This window comes from Lepus europaeus, chromosome 3, assembly GCF_033115175.1.
Source record: "Lepus europaeus isolate LE1 chromosome 3, mLepTim1.pri, whole genome shotgun sequence".
Taxonomy (NCBI): Eukaryota; Metazoa; Chordata; class Mammalia; order Lagomorpha; family Leporidae; genus Lepus; species Lepus europaeus.
In genome coordinates, this window is record NC_084829.1 from 25,781,572 (window position 1) to 25,787,388 (window position 5,817).

Below are 5,817 nucleotides of genomic sequence, written 5' to 3' on the forward strand. Positions count from 1 at the left end.
ATGCAGTAAAGCTAGAAATAGAATGGCTACATTAAAAGGCATGCATATTTAAAAATCCTAAGGAATTTAGTTTCAATTTGTATTTCTTTCAAGAGTGTATGATAGGATGCTGCAGCCTAGGTCTATGAAGTGTGTCCCCCCTGGTGCACTGAGATGCAGGATCCAGACCCACTGAGTCAGAATCTGCCATTCAGCAAGAATTCCGTGTGACCCAAATGTACATTAAAGTTGCATAAGCACTGGACACTCTTCCTCACCAACACAAGGTATTATCAGTCTTCTATATTTTTCTATCTTTTTTATTTTCCAAGTACTTATTTAATATTGTCCTCTTGATTTTTTGCCCCTGAGGTCTCTACCAAATGCCAATGTTGACAATTCACAGGAAGCAACCCTTATGAATATGAAGATAGCATTTTCCCTGCTGTAATCTTTTGGTATGTTTTTCATTCTTCAAGATTCCTTTAGCCACTTGATGATAAAGTGACAAGTTTGTATACAGGTTCCCTCCATTTTCCGGGACATACTTTATCTTGGTTAAAGAAATGAGGTATTCTCCAGAATTTTTTCTCACTGTGCTTAAACCTATAAGTGAGTCCACAGACCATGCCCCAGAAGTACATGGGTCACCTTTGAGGACTCCTGCTTCAAGGGATCCTTTAAAAATAGTCAAGAAACTCCTGCTGTAATGTTGTTGATGGTTCCTTCAGGTAGGTTTGTCCCTCTGTCACCTACCTCCCACCTTATCTCAAGGCAAAGAGCTCCTCTCTGGTCTCATGTCAGGGGAAGGCAGGCAGTGTTCTGCTAACTGGAGTGGACTGTTTCTGGATTATTGCCTAATGTGACCCTATATGGGCTGGCTTTCCAGCCAGATGTTGATCTTCATGTTACTAATAAATGCTTATTGAGTGTCTACTTCTTCCCACTTAATCCTCAAAGTAGCCCTCCATGATAGATGTTATTTTCAGTCATTTTCCAGATGGACACTTGAGGACTGAATAAGTGATACTGCACTAGTGTAATGATTGAGTAAATGATAATGCATGATGAAATCGGACTTGGCTCTCATTGCCAACCTCACTGATGACAGCAGAACTCTTAGGATGGTCAGAAAGGACTCAGAAAGACTGAAGACTTCATGCAGTGTATCACTTTGCCATCAAGGAAAAAGCGTGCTAGAAAGTGATGCCTTTATGGAGGTCATAAAAATAACAATAAAAAAATTGCTATATCTATAAACAAAATTAGCATGTTGGGTTCTGTTTGTTCATATGAATTCCCATTTTCCTGGGGATCTTAATGATCAGAATAGACACTCATTCCTTGATTTCCTGAAAGGGAGACAAAGGAAAAATAAACCCAAAGAGTTTCAAGCCTTTTAAAGAGGTTGCTGGGGTGCAACCTCTTTGGCTCAACAAGCCTCCAGGTTCTCCTTTAGTCACTCCCTTCTGTATCCCTGTAGCAGTAGTACGTTCTGTAAGAATAAATTTAAGTTGTGCATTAAATTCTACCCATATAAATTGCTATTGTTGTGTCTGCTCCTAGACTCAAATATTATAGGGACAACACCAATATCTTCCCTTATTTCAAAGATATGTTTACTGCCATTTTAAAAGAAATCCCATAAGGAAATCAACTTAAAAAAAAAAAAAAAAAAAGAAAGAAAGAAAAAACCACATGTCCTTTCCAGGACTTTGGAGGTGGTGGCATTTTGTTTTAATCCCATATAAAGGAACTTGATGACATTGATGAAGTTATTGTGACATTCATTTACAGATCTGGAAACTACAGAGACTCTCTTCTCAAACAACTAATATACTCTCAGTGTTCATTTACGCACTGGGAGGATCTGAACACCTTGTGCAGGATCTTACCTTTCCGAAAGCCCTTCTTGGAGGCATTCCTGGAATTCAGCGCCTCACAATGAATATGTTTTCTACGTGAACATTACGTAGCCTCACTCCAATGCCTCGACTGGCTTAGACACTTTAAAATAAAAAGAGAAAAGGAGGGATAGAAATGATATATCAAGCATAAACTAAAATTGTACCCCTCAGGAAAGAAAAGTTCACTAAGGTTTTGGCTCCCATTTGATAAATCTTCCTGACTGAAGCCCCCAAGGAAATCTGTAGGCGGAACATTTGTAGAGAAGATCTCATAAAATTAAGAGAAATCATTGTGAAATAAGGGTGATGAGCAGAGTTGGAGGAATTAATTGTAATTCCAGAGCTGGTCCTAGGGAAAGAAAATCTACAGGGGTTCTCTAAATACAAAATAAAGTGAAGGCTTGAGTAATTTTAAAATAAATTGGAGGGGTGGGTTTTTGGAGCATCGATTAAACTATTACTTGGGACATGCACATTGCATACCAGAGTGCTTGAGTTTGAATCTTGGCTCTAGTTCCCATCCCAGCTTTCTGCTAATGTGTATCCTGGGAGGCAGTAGATGATGGATCAAATAGTCCTCACTACCCACACAGGAGACCTAGATGGAGTTTCTGGGTCCTGGCTTTAACCTGGTCCAGGCCTGGCTGTTGAAGGCATTTTGGGAGTAAACTAGCAGATGAAAGATCTCTGTCACTCTGTCTCTCTGCCTTTCAAATAAATAAAAATAAATTCTAAAAAATTTTTTTAAATGAACTGGAAATGTATAACACTCGGTTAAATTGCTAAAGATAATTTCATACAAAGGTAAAATCTTGAGTTTTATACACATTCAAAATGAGTAAGTACCAAGGAGTTTAACTCATTAATAATGCAAACAAAATTTTGCAGTGATTCCAAGGAGGATTTTAAAAGAGGAGATATGGGCAGGCCACAGAATAAATTTACAAAACTGGTTGCTTTGGAGAAAGACCATCTCTTCACCAGACAGAATTTATGTGCAGGTCTATTGACAAAATAACCTCACATGACATTCATTTTCTATGACTTGAAGAGCTGTAAACTTGCTTGAAGGCAATGAAAAACACACTCCATAGACCCAGATGACCCAGAGGGGTGAACTCCCAGCAGAGCCTAGTTTTCCACTGAAGACACCCAGTAATCTTTTGGTATATTTCAAAGTCTTGCACAATTTTCCCCCTACATAGATGACAACATACCAAGGCAACAAAAAACACTTTCCCAAATTGCCCGTAAGATTGTCTCAAGTTCCTAGTTTGAATTTCCCAACTAGATACAGCCTTCTAAGATAAATATGCATTCCAAACAGAGCAATGGTATACATTTATATGCTGGAGGGCTAAGGTTCATCTTTGATTCGCTGGAGCAGAAGAACAAAATGGCCCACTAGAAACTCAAATCCTTTTTTGGCAGAATGATGAGATGATACTAGCTGGGAGGGGGAATGTCACACATGACAGACCACGAGATGTACATGAGGGACAGCAGGCTTTGTCTGAATTCCCAGTGGGCCTGACCTTGGGGGTTGTCAAATGATACACCAAGGAACATTTCAAAGATTTTTCAACAGTTTTGGAAATTTATGTGTAAAATCTTCTGAATCTAGGAAAATTTATTTTTTAAACAGATCTTCCAATTAATTTGTGTCTCCCAGATGAGTCATGCATTTTCTGATATTTTCACCTTTTGACTATCTAATTCAAGAGTTGCATGAACTCCTTCTCTTGGTTTATGCTCTGTCACTTTAAAAGAAATTCTATTTATTTAGTTGAAAGGCATACAGATGGGGCAGGAGAAGGAGAGAGAGGGAGAGAGAGAGAGAGAGAGAGAGAGAGAGAGAGAGAGATCCTCCATCTGCTGGTTCACTTCCCACTTGCCTACAACCTGGGCTAGGCCATACTGAAGCCAGGAGCCAGGAACTCAATCTGGTTTTCCCTGGGGTGGATGACAGGGGTCTGACTACTTGAACCATCACCTGATGCCTCCCAGAGTGAGCATTAGCAGGAAACCAGAATGGAGGGCAGTGCAGGGACCCAGATCCAGGCTCTCCAATATGCTGTGTGGTCACCTCATATTGTGCTTAACAGCTGATCCAGACGCCCACCCCCTCAGCAATTGCTTAATCTTGGAGTTCAAATTTCCTTTCTACCTGCAATAAAATAGCAGTAAAAGAATAGTGAAAATGTAGCTTTCATGCTCTGATTAAAGTTGCTTCTCTCAAGGTGATTCACAGCTTCAGACTTTCAAAAATGTGCAAACATTTACGTGGCTACTAATGCACCAACAAAGAGCCAAGCTTTGGCTGCACCAAAAGCCAGAGGTCAAGTAAGCACAGCGAACTAATTAGCATTGCGTGTACCAAAAGGAGCTGGCAGTAATGTTTCATATTTACACCTTGGGAAGAAAGAGTGGGATTTGTCAAGTTTAAAAACCAAGACATTGAGGTTCTCCTCCAGTCTTTTGAGCTTCAGTTAGTATCACTTCTGGCATCCTGCAATGTCATCCTTAAGAAATCCGAAAACTGACACTAGAGAATCAACTTGTATCTGGGAGAAAGAACTGAATACATTGTGGCTTTTGAGAGCAACAAAATTACTTCTCTTCTGACTGAGAACTTACAATAGTGGCAGCGATTGGAAAAAAAAAAAAAGAGTTCTTGAGACAAATGCTTTAAAAGGCTTGGGTTAGATGGTGTTTACCTTGAACTCAAAATCGTGAACCCCAAGGAAGCTTTGTGCAAAATTGCATTAGTATCTACACCCTTTATGCAGGATTTAAAAGACGCAGCTCTGGGAGCTGTCGCTTGCATCTCTTCCATGTGTTTGGTTGAGGTGACTTCACATTGGCAAAGGAATTTATCCCATGGCAGGAGGATTCAGTCTGTAAAACTTTGCAGAGGTTGACCAAATGGGCATGGCAGAATGGAACAGAAGTGACTCTCTTGATCCATTTTGTCATCTATTTCTCTCTTCTCTCTCAGTGCTTTCATATGCTTGTAAGACCCCCGACAGGTGTCTCACACTTTTACCGACCCCAGAAACACGATTCCAATCCAATCGCTGCAAGTGCATGAGGAAGTTTATTACATCTGCGCAGATGGGCCATCTCTGTGCAAGAAGAGAGGCCCTGATCATCAACCGCACAGCGTATTTAAGATTGAAAACCACAACATTAGCATATCTCCATAGCATGACACAGAGGATCACAAAATAAACCGCAGCATGACAAACCATCATAAGATCCAGGGTGAGGGTACAAAAGACCTTAAGCAAGCATAAACACGGGGTCATCATGACCAAAAACTTAACATAGCTCCTAAAATAATAATCATATGCTCAATTATCTCATAAAAGCATTAGCACAATCATCACATGCTACAAATTTAACTAAAGTTCAACTAGCACATGAAGGCATTTTGCAAGCCCAGCTATTTTGTACAAAAGCAGAACAATATGCAGTTAGCCAAGCGACTCCATTTTAAACCCAGGCTGCCTAATTTCTTTCTTTAAACCTGTCTAATTTCCTTCATTCCCCCCTTTTCTTTTCGTCAAATTTTAATCTTAAAATTTAAGGGATTACTTCTTTAAATTTTGTCCCACATTGGTAACAATTCCTTTGTTTCATAGGGGAGTCTGATCAGAAAACAGGTGCAAGGAGGGCCACCATATCCCAGAAGGGGCCACGCGGGCCACACAACCTCAGCGGTACCAGATATTACCTCCCACGTGATCTTTATTGGGATATGTGGGCTGCCCATCACCGGGGTAAAACAATACAGCCAATCTTATAAGCACAGAAGCAAGTCTGCAGGGTAGGGGAAGTAGGCCCCGCAGAATACAAAGTTACAAAAAGGCATCAAAATTCAAAAACAGAAAATACAACAGAGACAAAAAAAAAAAAACAAAAAACACAT